The sequence below is a fragment of the Hemitrygon akajei genome, chromosome 21 (genome assembly GCF_048418815.1).
Source record: "Hemitrygon akajei chromosome 21, sHemAka1.3, whole genome shotgun sequence".
NCBI classification, from domain to species: Eukaryota; Metazoa; Chordata; class Chondrichthyes; order Myliobatiformes; family Dasyatidae; genus Hemitrygon; species Hemitrygon akajei.
Window position 1 is genome coordinate 37,449,400 of NC_133144.1, and position 15,588 is coordinate 37,464,987.

The 15,588-nt window shown below is 44.6% G+C and overlaps 1 protein-coding gene across 1 annotated transcript in view; it reads left to right on the top strand.

The window, feature by feature from the left end:
• The window catches only part of cuedc2 (CUE domain containing 2), a 117,920-nt gene that overhangs the window by 75,006 nt on the left and 27,326 nt on the right, over positions 1-15,588 (top strand). The gene's annotated exons all lie outside the window — the stretch shown is intronic.

Below are 15,588 nucleotides of genomic sequence, written 5' to 3' on the forward strand. Positions count from 1 at the left end.
GGGACAAGGTTGCTAGCATTGAGCTGCGGCTAAAACCTCATTAGTATAGAGGTAATTTGTTTAATTGGAAAAATTCATCATAATGGGAGGAAGCACATCAGTGGAAATGTTGAGAGGCCACCAGAGTAGAAACAGGCAGAGGCGAAGGTAGGTTCCGGTAAGTTTCTGTTTTTCTTCTCTTTTTTTTGTTCAGACTAGAGAATATGCTAGGCAGGATGTTGGAATGCTCCTCTTGCAGGACGTGGGAAGTCAGAGAGACCTCAGGTGTCCCTGACAACGATACCTGCAAGAAGTGCATCCAGCTGCAGCTCTAACAGACCGCGTTAGGGAACTGGAACAGGAGCTGGATGACCTCCGGATCATTCGGGAGACTGAGCAGTTTATAGATAGTAGCTTCCGGGAAGTAGTTACACCTAAGGAACAAGGCACAGGTAATTGGGTTACCGTCAGGCGAGGGAAGGGGAAAGGGCAGGTAGTGCAGGGTTCCCCTGTGGCCATTCCCCTCCAAAACAGGTATACCGATTTGGATACTGTTGGGGGGGGGGGGGGGGAATGGCTTACCTGGGACAAGCTGCGGCAGCCGGATCTCTGGCACTGAGTCTGGTTCTGCAGTGCAGAAGGAAGGGAGGAAGAAGAGGAGAGTGGTAGTGATAGGGTACTACATAGACAGGGGTACAGACAGGAGATTCTGTGGTCATGACAGAGACTCCTGGATGGTTTGTTGCCTCCCGGGTGCCAGGGTCAGGGATGACTCTGATCGCGTGCACAGCATTCTGAAGTGGGAGGGTGATCAGCCAGATGTCGTGGTACACATCGGTACCAATGACATAGCTAGAAAGAGTCAGGAGGTCCTGAAGAGTGAGTACAGAGAGCTTGGTAGGAAGTTGAAAAACAGGACCTCGAGGGTAGTAATCTCCGGATTGCTGCCTGTGCCACGTGCCAGTGAGGGTAAGAGTAGGATGCTCTGGCAGATGAACACAAGGCTGAGAAACTGGTGTAGGGGGCAGGGTTTCAGATTTCTAGATCATTGGGACCTCTTCTGGGGCAGGTGGGACCTGTACAAGAGAGATGGGTTACACCTGAACTACAAGGGGACCAATATACTTGCAGGGAGGTTTGCTAGTGTTATTGGGGAGGGTTTAAACTAGATTTGCAGGGAGATGGGAACCAGAGTGCCAGAGTAGATAGTGGAACGGGGGTAAAAATAAATGATGTTCATGCAAAGTCACAAATAGTAAGGTTGTGTGTGGTGGTAATAATCTTCTGAGGTGTGTATATTTCAATGTGAGGAGTATTGTGGGAAAGGCAGATGAGCTGAGGGCCTGGATTGACACGTGGAATTATGACATCATAGCCATTACTGAAACTTGGCTACAGGAGGGGCAGGACTGGTAGATCAATGTTCCAGGGTTCCGATGTTTCAGACGTGATAGAGACAGAGGGATGAAGGGTGGGGGGGGGGGGGTGGCTTTGCTAGTCAGGGAAAATATTACAACAGTACTTCGGCAGGACAGATTAGAGGGCTTGTCTACTGAGGCCATATGGGTGGAGCTGAGAAACAGGAAAGGTATGACCACATTAATAGGGTTGTATTATAAACCACCCAATAGTCAGCGAGAATTGGAGGAGCAAATCTGCAGAGAGATAACAGACAACTGCAGGAGACAGAAAGTTGTGATCGTAGGTGATTTTGATTTTCCACACATTGATTGGGAATCCCATACTGTTAAAGGTCTAGATGGGTTAGAGTTTGTAAAATGTGTTCAGGAAACTTTTCTAAATCAATATATAGATGTATCAACTAGGGAGGATGCAATATTAGATCTCCTATTAGGAAATGAGTTAGGGCAGGTGACGGAAGTGTGTGTAGGGGAGCACTTTGGTTCCAGTGATCATAACGCCATTAGTTTCAACTTGATCATGGATAAAGATGGATCTGGTCCTTGGGTTGAAGTTCTTAACTGGAAAAAGGCCAAATTTGAAGAAATGAGAAAGGATCTAAAAAGCGTAGATTGGGACAGGTTGTTCTCTGGCAAGGATGTGATTGGTAAGTGGGAGGCCTTCAAAGGAGAAATTTTGAGAGTGCAGAGTTTGTATGTTCCGGTCAGGGTTAAAGGCAAAATGAATAAGAATAAGGAACCTTGGTTCTCGAGGGATATTGGAATTCTGATAAAGAAGAAGAGAGAGATGTATAACATGTATAGGCAACAGGGAGGAAATAAGATGCTTGAGGTGTATAAAAAGAGTAAGAAAATACTTAAGAAAGAAATCAGGAGGGCTAAAAGAAGACATGAGGTTGCTTTGGCAGTCTGGGTGAAGGATAATCCTAAGAGCTTCTACAGGTATGTTAAGAGCAAAAGGATAGTATGGGATAAAATTGGCCGTCTTGAAGATCAGAGTAGTCGGCTATGTATGGAACCAAAAGAAATGGGAGAGATATTAAATGGTTTTTTTGCATCTGTATTTACTAAGGAAACTGGAATGGAGTCTATGGAAACAAGGCAAACAAGTAGGGAGGTCATGGAACTTATACAGATTAAAGAGGAGGAGGTGCTTGCTGTCTTGAGGCAAATCAGAGTAGATAAATCCCCAGGACCTAACAGGGTATTCCCTTGGACCTTGAAGGAGACTAGTGTTGAAATTGCAGGGGCCCTGGCAGAAATATTTAAAATGTTAATATCCACGGGTCAGGTGCCAGAGGATTGGAGGATAGCTCATGTAGTTCTGTTGTTTAAAAAAGGCTCAAAAAGTAAACCGGGAAATTATAGGCTGGTAAGTTTGACATCGGTAGTAGGTAAATTATTGGAAGGAATACTAAGAGATAGGATCTACAAGTATTTGGATAGACAGGGACTTATTAGATTCAGCATGGCTTTGTGCATGGTAGGTCATGTTTAACCAATCTATTAGAGTTTTTCGAGGAAGTTACCAGGAAAGTGGATGAAGGGAAGGCAGTGGATGTTGTTTGTATACATGGACTTTAGTAAGGCCTTTGACAAGGTCCCGCATGAGAGGTTAGTTAGGAAGATTCAGTCGCTAGGTATACATGGAGAGGTAGTAAATTGGATTAGACATTGGCTCAATGGAAGAAGCCAGAGAGTGGTAGTGGAGGATTGCTACTCTGAGTGGAGGCCTGTGACTAGTGGTGTGCCACAGGGATCAGTGCTGGGTTCATTGTTACTTGTCATCTATATCAATGATCTGGATGATAATGTGGCAAATTGGATCAGCAAATTTGCTGACGATACAAAGATTGGAGGTGTAATGGACAGTGAGGAAGGTTTTCAAAGCTTGCAGAGGGATTTGGACCAGTTGGAGGAATGGGCTGAAAAATGGCAGATGGAGTTTAATGCAGGCAAGTGTGAGGTATTGCACTTTGGAAGGTCAAACCAAGGTAGAACATACAAGGTAAATGGTAGGATACTGAAGAGTGCAGTAGAACAGAGGGATCTGGGAGTACAGATACATAATTCCCTAAAAGTGGTGTCACAAGTACAAACATTTGTAGACAGGGTCGTAAAGAGAGCTTTTGGTACATTGGCCTTTATAAATCAAAGTATTGAGTATAAGAGTTGGAATGTTATGGTGAGGTTGTATAAGGCATTGGTGAGGCTGAATTTGGAGTATTGTGTGCAGTTTTGGTCATCTAATTACAGGAAGGATATTAATAAGGTTGAAAGAGTGCAGAGAAGGTTTACAAGGATGTTGCTGGGACTTGAGAAACAGAGTTACAGAGAAAGGTTGAATAGGTTAGGACTTTATTCCCTGGAGCATAGAAGAATGAGGGGAGATTTGATAGAGGTGTATAAAATTATGATGGGTATAGATAGAGTGAATGCAAGCAGGCTTGCCACTGAGGCTAGGGGAGAAAAAAAACAGATGACATGGGTTAAGGGTGAAGGGGGAAAAGTTTAAAGGGAACATTGGGGGGGGGCTTCTTCACACAGAGAGTGGTGGGAGTGTGGAATGAGCTGCCAGATGAAGTGGTAAACGTGGGCTCACTTTTAACATTTAAGAAAAACTTGGACAGGTATAGGGGTGAGAGGGGTTTGGAGGGATATGGCCCAGGTGCAGGTCAGTGGGACTAGGCAGAAAAATGGTTCGACACAGCCAAGAAGGTCCAAAAGGCCTGTTTCTGTGCTGTAATGTTCTATGGTTCTATGGAGTAGGAGTTTCTATGAACAAAGAGCTGGAATATTCTAGAGTGTCATGTGTTGACATTGACGTTTCTTTTCAGTCACACACATTTGTGGTATGGGATCCAGACTCAGCAAAAACCCCTGTTGATTTGATGTAAATCATCAAATTCCTGGCTTGGTCTGCAAATACGAACAGTGGCAATATGAATAAAAGGCAGGAGCAGGGCCTGAGGCAAGCTTGTCTGTGAGAAGAATTGATTTAAAAACCCATAGTGTATTTATGGTCTCAATATTCATTGGCAAACTGGGTGAAATTTTAACTATTTCAACAGGTTACATTTACATAAGGAAAAATGAAAGAAGAGTTTGAAGTTGGGGCTAAGAGAGTCTAAATTTATTCTCTCAAAGGATTGTGAATCTTGGGAAAATTGTGTACTAGCATCTCAAATTACTTGAAAGGTGTATTGTTCAAAGATACCACGTATCGTATTGGTGCATTGTAGACATGTTACATGTGATTGTATTGGTTATATTGATGGTAGAGCATTTCTTGTATATAATTTTATGAATACAATTTATTTTTGAAAGAAAAATGTTTTTCCTCAGCTGTGAAGACTGAATCATTGAATGAGGTAGCCAGATGTTTGGTCCAAGGTGGCCAGGAAAAAAAGGGAACAATGAGGCTTGGACAGATGAACCACGATCTTACTCAATGGTGATGCTGAATCAAAGGGCTATGTAGCCTGCTCCTGCTTCTATTTTTATGCAACAGACAGGACATCACTTGGCAATAAATTCAGTAACATAATAACAAATGATGTAGGCAAAGTTAGTATTACAATTCATGTTTTAGTCAGGCCACAATGTTGGGATAAGATTGCAGATGAATGTAATCACAGTCACTGAAGAGACACTGTTGATAGCTTGTAATGAAGTCTTATTCATTACAAGCAGGCATCATTCTGGAAGCACTCTCGGAAAAGGCACACAAACCCAAAAGTACATCATGTATTTATATCCTTAAGATCAAAGGTAACAATAGGTGATTTAATACAATTTCAATAGATACAATGACATTGTTCACTTCAATATTTTGGGTTGACAATGCTACTTTGGATTAAGTATCTACAGTGACAGACACCTCTGAGTATTCAAAGACATTTGTCACTAAGTAATTCACACAAATAGTCTAAATGTTTATAAAGAAAGAGGGCCAGACACACAAAATTAATGTTGTCAAGGCTATCTCTGAGTGGATACATATCCTGAGTACACAAAAACTATTGATTGCCTATACCTGTAGCCACATTTGATATGCTAAGTGACAACATCCATCTCGTCAGCCAGCTTGAATTCAAATCACAATGGTGCAAATAACTTAGCCCATGCTGCCTGGTTTGACGCCGGTAAATTAACACAATTCCATTGTCTTAATGTTTGGCTGATGCATTTGCAAATGTCTCACGGTCACCATTTTGCAAAACATATCTCTTAGTCTTTGGGCTTTTAACTTCAGTTTCCTGCTTTCAATTTACAATAAGAACTGAAGACTAGTTCTTACTTGAGTTAATATCTACCTACATTCACGTAATTCCAGAGTACTCCCAAACATACCCCACTCTTGGCCCCCCAGAGAGAAATCTGTCCAAAAAGGGCCAAACTTTAAGGAGGTTTACATTGTGGTTTACGTATCTTTATCTTCACTCATTCGGTATCTGATAATTAAAACTCTGCAGAGGTTATCAGTAGTTACTCTGTGGGCAGGGCACCGGCAGGGTAACTTCGTTTCAGCTTCACAGGCTGAACATTCTGTACCAGGACAGTGGATTGTCAGAATAATCTGATGAGTCTCAGCCCCTTTGATTGGTCTACTGGAGGATTTGGGGTGGTCTCTATTTGAATGGCTGCAAGACCCTCACCACCCCCACCCCCCGGCGCTACCTCCCATACTGCCCTTTTGATTGCTGGCCCAACCACGGAAAGGGCCCGGCTTATTTGTGTCCACTCCCCATGACCCTATTCAGACTGGGCTGGCTGCCTTCTGATGCCACATGTAATTTCTTCCCTCTTTGTCGGCCTGCCTTGCCATCGAGGTTGAAGTCTCTGCCATAACTCAGATCCCTTTCATTGGCTGCATACACAAACAGAACGATCATTTGTCAGAAGCACCACCTACAGTCCTATCCACCTGGGAGCGAACCCTGCCTTTTCAGCAGGTGAACCGTCATGGTAAGGAAAACTTTTCAGGCAGTTTCCTTGCCATGACTTGTCCTAGCTGCTGTGGTAGGATTATCTTCTCTCCCTCTGGCTCTTTCTGATCAGCATATGTTGCTGTTGTTTGCCTGGTCCTTCAACACTTTAAGCTGATTACAAAGATCCTTTTTGCTTGGTTTTTGTGTGGGAGGATGGACTTGAGGGTTGATGTGTCTGTTCCATTTTTGTTCTTTTTTTGTGGGGAGGTGGGATCTGGGGGGGTGTTGATAGTTGTGCTGTCTTTCATTTTTTTCTTGGTATCATGGCTACCTGCAGAAGTGAAGAATTTCAGAGATTTATACTTTAATAATAGATGGACCTTTGAACCTTTACTTATTGGGTCACCTTATCTCTATAAGTTCCAGGTTCACCACAACGCATAATCACCCCATAAGGGAGTTGCATTGCCCGCGCCACCAGTAATTCGTAGGAGCTCAGACCCAGCATCTAGTTTGGGCTTGCTCACAGCCCCAACGGGATTCCTGGCAATGCATCAACCCATGTCTTTCCCATCTCTGTTATAGCTTTAGCTAAGGCAGCTTTGATTGTTGGTTTGTCCTTTCTACCATCCCTGAGCTCTGAGGGTGGTAGGGTACGTGGAATCAATGTCATCTCTTTCCTTGTGGAATGTGCGACCTGATCTGGGCTGGGGCTCCCCACCTGGGAAGGAGTCCCAGAGCTAAGATCTGTGCTGGCAGGACAAACTCTCATTGGGAAAGTCTCAATCCACCGAGTGAAGTATCCATGGTCACCGGACAGTAGCTCACCCCCCCCTGCATTTTGGCATGAAGTTCACTTGGACGCTTCCCCAGGGTCTCCTTGGCCGTGTCGAGTTTGCTAGCCACACCTTTGTTGGCCCACTGTGGTTACACTGGGCACAAATGACACATGCCCAACAACATTTCTCAATGCCCCTGGCCATCACCAAGTCTGCTGGAGAGTCGTGACCATGTTGTACCTTCCCTGATACATTGCCCAATGATGTAACTTTAATACCATCTGGGGCTACGACTACTCCTTCCCCATGTGTCCAGCTACCATCTGGTCCCTCCTTTGCTCCTCCTCTTCTCCACATCTCCTTCTCCTCTGCCTCCACATCCCCATATAGCTTTACTAGGTCCAGTAGGTTTCCCTTCTAGGCTGCTCTTTCTGCCCCTTGATCTGCCCACTCATTTCCTTTCTGCTCTTTACCTTCCCCTCTCTGGTGAGACTTTACTTTAATCACTGCTACCCCTTCTATCAGTTCCTTTATTAGGTGCCTGTGCCGAATACCTGAGCCTTTAGAGGTTATGAACCCCTCTCCCCCCCCCCACTGTGCTAGTGGTATCGGTAATCGTGAACCACCCCAAAAGTATACCTGCTGCCTGTGTTAATGCACACCCTCCACCCCCCTGTTGTAGAACAGTGCCTCTATTAAACCACTAGTTCTGCCACCTGAACTCCTGCAGGTAATTCCTCCCCGTCACTCTCACCATGGCCCACTCAGTCCATAGCTTCCCATCTAGGTACCTCCGGAACCCATCTGTAAAAATGTCCCGTACTTGCCCCTTCCAGCGGTGTTTCGTTTATCTTCCCCCTGCTCTATTTCCAGTTGACATTCATGTGTCTCATGCTCTGTCAGGACGGCACCTGCGAGTTTCGTTCCAATGTCTCTAACTATTGTAACTGCTTTGTCTTTGGGGGTGAGAACTGCCCCTCCAAACTACCCTCCGACCGTCTATGTCCTCACACAGCCTCCCTGTATTCAGGAGTTCCACAATGGTGTGTGCAGTGTGTAATATGAGCTTACAAACCCGCACATCCAAGGCTGCGACACACTGGGAAGTCTAGCTACAACAAGAGTCTATTTTGTTGAGTAGTATGCTACTGGTCTTTCCGTGTCCCCACGGCCCTGTGCTACCACCGCCTGGTTGTACCCTCCCTCTTTGCTGCATTAGAGGTGAAATGGGAGAGCCACGCCTAGTAATCCAAAATGAGGGCTTTCTTAATATCCATGATGGCCTTCTCCTTTACTGACCCCCACTTTACTACCTCCAGACTAAAGTTTGTATTATAGTGCAGCCACTCAGGACAGTACCCTGGCCAGCACAGTGAGTGTCAACCACTGCTAGGAACTGACGGCTCCTGAGTCGACTGTCTGTCTCTCACCTCCTGCTGGGTGTGATGGAAACTGCTGGATCTCCTCTTTGCTTACCCTTGCCTGCACAGCCCTCCTCCACCTGGAGATAGCTCTGCCGTAACAAGCTGAATTGCCAGGGTCCACTGTTGGTTGCAGCATTGCACTGCCCTCACAGCAGATTCCCCACGGTGAGCTGTGGGCAGTTCCTTGCCGTAGGCAAGCGAAAGAAGTCAGGGATTCCTCTCAGTTCCCACTACAGATATGTGGTGAACTACATATACCTGTCTGGACTCGCCCCCCCCCCCCCCCCCCCCCGGCTGACTGCTCCTGTGGCTCCTCCCACTGACCGTGGCTCCTCCCACAGACCCCGGTATAAAGGCAATTGGGGCCTGAGCCCTGGCCTCAGTCTCCAGGATGTAGCATGGTGGTCAATTGCTGCTTGTTCTTTCTTCCAGTCAATAAAAGCCGATATCTCGCCTCAGGTCTCAGAGAGTTATTGATGGTGCATCAAGGTATTCTCAAAGTTCAAAGTTGACTGAACTGAACTAAATGGAGCATTTCTAGGTCGCAGTTTGACTGATTTTTTGTCATTTGCTCGATTTGTTCTTTTTTAATGTCACTTGGGTGTCTGATGTTTTCGTCGAATTGGTTCCGTGGTGTTTCTTTCTTTTGTGGCTGCTCGCAGGAAGATGAATCTCAGAGTTATAATCTGTATACACACTTTGATAATAATTGTATTTTGAATCTTGTTCTCAATATAGAAACACAATCAGGTGGGTGGGGGAAGACTTTCAAATGAGGGAGCATCACAACAGAAGGCCGAAGGAAACTTCTATCCTTATGAGAGGTGACTAAAACAGGGGTCATAAACTTGGAGGGTATCTGAGGGCATCCTATTTTACCAAGAGAGCCTGAATGCCTGAAATACACAACCAGAGAGTGGAAGTGGGATGTGGTGCTGCCAAACTCTGACACAGCATAAGTTTTAAATTTAATTTTAGTGATACAGCACCGATAGATCCTTCCAGATCTTCGAGGCACACCATCCCAGCATCCCCAACAAACCTGATTAACCCTAACCTGGTCATGGGACAAGTTATAATGAACAACGAAGCTACCCGGTACGCCTTTGGATTGTGGGGGAAACCGGAGCACCCGAGGAAAACCCGCGCACTCCACGGGGAATTGTTACAGGGCAGCGCCCGAACTGAACTCCGGAGTAACATCTCGCTAACTGGCACGGTACCGTGGTGCCCTAAAGCACAATGCAGCAATGAGGTGCTGCAATGCCAACTCCACTTCTGAATGGCAGAGGACCCCTCATTATACCTTACATCCAGTAGATGAGTTCTTCTAAAACAGAGGTTGTCAAATTTCTGGATATTCAGATTACTGAGGGATATTAGGATCATGTAGGAAAATGGTGCTGAGTACAAGATCAAATCTCAATCACTCACTGACAGTAATCCTGTGTTAATCCCATTTTGTTCTCTCCACATTCCTATTAATTTCCCCACCCACCCAGTTTCTACAATTCATTTACACTCTGGAGGCAATTTACAGCAGCTAATTTACTTACCTTGGGTGGTGGGGTGGAGATCTGTCCCTACCAAAGGAGGTATAAGGCGCTCCTTCCCTCCGCTAACTTGCAGGTCCGCCTTGGGCAAGGTGTAGCACCTGCTTAGTACCATCCCCCCACCCCTGCAGGTCAAGGTCATGAGAAGCCATGGGAGTAGGTGGATGGTCGTATGAATAGCTGGTGCATATCACAAATCCTAATTATGCCATGGAGACAATCTCTGAAGAGTATGGATGATGGCTGGGGTCACCCATCTTGTAAAGACACTGCCCAGAAGAAGGCAATGGCAAACCACTTCTGTCGAAAATTTTGCCAAGAACAGTCACGGTCAAAGACCATGATCGCCAGCGTCATACGACACGGCACATAATGATGATGTTGATGAATCAACTTACCAACCAACACATATTCGGGGTCTCTGTGCAAACCAGAGCACTAGGGAAATTCATGGGGAGAATATGTAAATTGTACATAGACACAACCAGAGATTGAACTATGCTACCTGAAATACTGTGGCCTTCGTAATTCTCATTACAGTACTTCATAATATTTCAGTATCATTTGTAAATAATTGCACAGAAGTCAGTTTAGTTCTGGTTTAGACCTAACTGGAAATTCCAAAGTTGATTCAACCAGTCTTTCTCAATGGGACAGTTGATAGAATTCTCACCTGATGTTGTGGGTTCAAATCCACTCTAGAGACTAAAGCACAAAGATCAGTAACTTTCAGGTTGGTGATAGGGAGTACGGGTACTGTTATTTTACAAGTGAGATATTTCCAAAGTTACATCTGCCTTGTAAAAGACAAGAGAGTTTTCCTTTATCACAACTGAACGGAATTAGTTTCAATGAAATAAATGGTTACGTGCAGTTTGTCAGACTTTACTTTCACAAATTGACAATATTACAACAGTTACTGTAGTTCAAAAGCATTTCATTGGCTGTAAAGTGCTTACAAATATCCTGAAGGTGCAGAAGTTGTAAAAAAATGCACATCCTGTCTCTTGACAATATTTCTGCCCTTTTGTGACCCCATTCACTGTGAATCCTCCATTTCTAGTCACTATCCTACAGCACTCTCCTCCTTTCAGCGTTAGTCATCTCAAGCCCAGGCATCAGTTGTTTCCTCCCCCAACCCTAAACACCACTACAGCTTCATCTATCACTCATCCCCCCTCCAAGTTCTGTTACCTCAAAGGCCTCCTGCAACTTCCGTCTGTAGTTGTATCAGGATCAGACTTACGGTGTCAGTTTGTGGTCAGCAGGACAATTGTCTCTCTTGTGTCTGACATTCTCATCCCCGAGATTATTATCTTCACTGGTAACCACCACTGTGATCTGGCTCATGGCTTTATTCCGTGTGCCTAATTCCAAATGCCTTTACTTACCCCAGATATGAGTTAAACTTCAGAGTTCACATTTGAAATTCTAATTTTGAAAAACAGGTAGATGTTGAAGCAGTAATCATTCTTCAAGTTGGCTGGTTCAGAAGGGAAAATTAAGTTATGTTCAGATCGATGACTCAGGGTTATTTGCATTAACTGACTTCACAACCTATACAATCACTTTCAAGCCCTCTTCAACTCAGTATTATTTAACTTCTCAAAAAATATTATTTTCATGATTTGTCCACTTTTGCACATTGGATGTTTGTCAATATTTGTTAAGTATAGCCTTTCATAAATTCTATTGTGTTTCTTTATTTTCTTGCAAATGCAAGCGAGTGAATCTCAAGGTAGTATATGGTGACATATGGTGTAAATACTTTGATAAGAAATTTATTTTGAAAACTGGGAACTTTTTCCATGTGCAGAGTTTTTTTTTAGGCATGTGTGTTACTTTTAACCTTCAAAGGGTACACCGTCACTGGAGCTGGTTTCATTAACCTGGACCTGAAACATTAATTGTTCCTCTCTCTAGAAGATGCTACCTGACCTGCTGAGTGTTTTTGGCATTTTCTTTTTTAATATTTCACATGTCCAACATCTGCACTTTTTTCTTGTTTCATTGTTGTGTAACTGCCTGGCCTATTTCTTTCAAAGGTTTCAATTTTAAGTTTACTTGCAGTTCGCAAAAGAGGGCAGTTGGAGACGCAGAGATTTTAGGGCTTGCTCTGAGTTAGTTGCCTCGCTGCTGCCATCTGGTGGGCCTTGCTGTTTACCACATCTTTGTGTATGCTTGAAAGGCTGAACAGGACTGGAACACCCCAACTTGGGTAAGTTTTTTTACAGTCTATCCTCCTAATAACTGAATACACCTCTGTCAGGTCACCACTCAGTTTTCCTGCCTTTGTGTGAATATATGTCTGTATAATTGATTAAGAACATTGAGGTTGTTCTTTTAAATGCAGTGTTTCTTCTTCCTTTACTTTGGCCCTCTGTCCATTTCTAAGGTTCAAAGATGCAATTTAATGTCAGAGAAATATATACAAATACATCCTGAAATGCTTTTTCTTTGCAATCATCCATGAAAACAGAGGAGTGCCCCCAAAGAGTGAACCACAGTTAAATGTTAGAACCCCAAAGTCTCCCCCCAGCTCCCCTCCCTCCTGCGTGTAAGCGGCAGTGAGCAACCATCCCCCCTCTCCCCACCAGTAAAAAAAAGCAAGTATCGGCAGCGTCACCAAGCACTCAAGCGTGAGCAAAGCAATAGCAAAGACACAGACTTGCAGTTATCCCAAAGACTTCTCATTTCACCCAGTATTCGACATACTGCAGGTTCTCTCTCTCCCTAATAAGGGAGAAAGAGGTGTCTCCATTTTCCCAGCGAGCGGGGAGACATAACAAACAGCTCGTTGGTTTACGATGTTATAAGTTCATTGCGTCGCTTTTGAACTCTGTGCCTGAAGATCGCAAAGATCCCAGGTCTCCAGCCACACAGTAGATATCCTGACTCCCCCGACGACACACGGGTCTCGTGTCGTGACACCGACCCTTGAACCACCCGTCTCCAGAGCCCCGAGATCCTAGGCTTCCGAATTCAAGCCAGACTCTTAGGCTGAGCTTTTGGCGTGCTGAACAACGGCCAGTTATGGAACCCCAAGACCGGGTCCCATTCCCGCAAAGAACCATAGTCAGCGTGTAGCTCCAGGTCAGGGTCTTCAAAGGAACCCTGAAAGGGAAAAATAGAGATATTAAAGACAGATATAGAGCTGTTTCCGAAGATGCAAGCAAAGGAGTTGCCGTTAGGTGCCATTAACCCCCCCTAAGCTCTGAGCCTAAAATCTCCAGTGACTGGAGTCAGTGCTCTATAAAGAGCTTGTTGATGTCTGTGTAATCAGTCTGCTCTAATGGCACTGATGTGATCTGGGAATTTGGTTCTCAAGTTGTTCCCTGTTCTCCCTCTGTTGTATGTGGCATTGTTTGCACTGGATTGCTCAAATCGCATTTGTTGGTTGCATCTGGTGCCCTTATCTAAAATAAGATATACAGTACATGATTGCAGTGGTAGTAGTCCAGATGAGATTCACTCATTCCTCAGATGAGAGGGTTATCCTATCAAAAACGACTGAAACCTTATTGAAACATACACTCAGTGGCCACTTAATAATATAGATGCACATGTACCACTCTCATTAATGCAAATATCTAATCAGCCAATCCTGTGGCAGGAATTCAATGCACAAAAGCATGCAGGCATGGTCAAGAGGTTCATTTGTTGTTAGATGAAACATCAGAATGGGGAAGACATGTGAGCTAAGTGACTCCGACTGTGAAATAATTGTTGATGCCATATTCGGTGGTTTGACCATCTCAGAAACTGCTGATCTAGTATTTTTGCACACAACAGTCTCTAGAGTTTACTGTGAAAAACAAAAACACCCAGTGTTTGAGCATGTGGATATTAAGAAAGAGGATGTGCTGGAGCTTTTGGAAAGCATCAAGTTGATAAGTCGCCAGGACCGGATGAAATGGACCCCAGGCTACTGTGGGAGGCGAGGGAGAAGATTTTTGAGTCTCTGGCGATGATCTTTGCATCATCAATGGGGACAGGAGAGGTTCAGAGGATTGGAGGGTTGCAGATGCTGTTCCCTTATTCAAAAAAGGGAGTAGAGATAGCCCAGGAAATTATAGACCAGTGAGTCTGACCTCAGTGGTTGGTAAGTTGATGGAGAAGATCCTGAGAGGCAGGATTTATGTACATTTGGAGAGGTATAATATAATTAGGAATAGTCAGCATGGCTTTGTCAAGGGCAGGCCGTGCCTTACGAGCCTGATTGAATTTTTTGAGGATGTGACTAAACACATTGAAGAAGGTAGGGCAGTAGATGTAGTGTATATGGATTTCAGCAAGGCATTTGATAAGGTACCCCATGCAAGGCTTATTGAGAAAGTAAGGAGGCATGGGATTCAAGGGGACATTGCTTTGTGGCTCTAGAACTGGCTTGCCCACAGAAGGCAAAGATGGTTGTAGACGGGTCATATTCTGCATGGAGGTCGGTCACCAGTGGAGTGCCTCAGGGATCCGTTCTGGGACCCTTACTCTTTGTGATTTTTTTAAATGACCTGGATGAGGAAATGGAGGGATGGGTTAGTAAGTTTGCTGATGACACAAAGGTTGGGGGTGTTGTGGATAGTGTGGAGGGCTGTCAGAGGTTACAGCGGGACATTGATAGGATGCAAAACTGGGCTGAGAATTGGCAGATGGAGTTCAACTCAGGTAAGTGTGAGGTGGTTCATTTTGGTAGGTCAAATATAATGGCAGAATATAGTATTCATGTTAAGTCTCTTGGCAGTGTGGAAGATCAGACGGATCTTGGGATCCGAGTCCATAGGATGCTCAAAGCTGCTACGCAGGTTGACTCTGTGGTTAAGAAGGCATATGGTGTATTGACCTTCATCAATCATGGAATTGAATATAGGAGCCGAGAGGTAATGTTGCACCTATATAGGAGCCTGGTCAGACCCCACTTGGAGTACTGTGCTCGGTTCTGGTTGCCTCACTATAGAAAGGATGTGGAAGCCATAGAAAGGGTGCAGAGGAGATTTACAAGGATGTTGCCTGGACTGGGGAGCTTGCGTTTTAGGAATAGGTTGAGTGAACTCGGCCTTTGTTTCCTTGGAGCGACGGAGGATGAGCGGTGACCTGATAGAGGTGCATAAGGTGATGAGAGGCATTGATTGTGTGGATAATTAGAGGCTTTTTCCCAGGGCTGAAATGGTTGCCACAAGAGGACGCAGGTTTAAGGTGCTGGGGAGTAGATACAGAGGAGATGTCGGGGTAAGTTTTTTACTCAGAGAGTGGTGAGTACGTGGAATGGGCTGCCGGCAACGGTGATGGAGGCGGATACGATAGGGTCATTTTAACAGACTTTTGGATAGGTACATGGGGCTTAGTAAAATAGAGAGCTATAGGTAAGCCTAATAATTTCTAAGGTAGGGACATGTTCAGCACAACTTCATGGGCCAAAGGGCCTGTATTGCGCTGTAGGTTTTCTATATATCTATGTTTATTTAGCACCTAACTCCCTGAAACCACCTTGCAGAGACTCATCACCC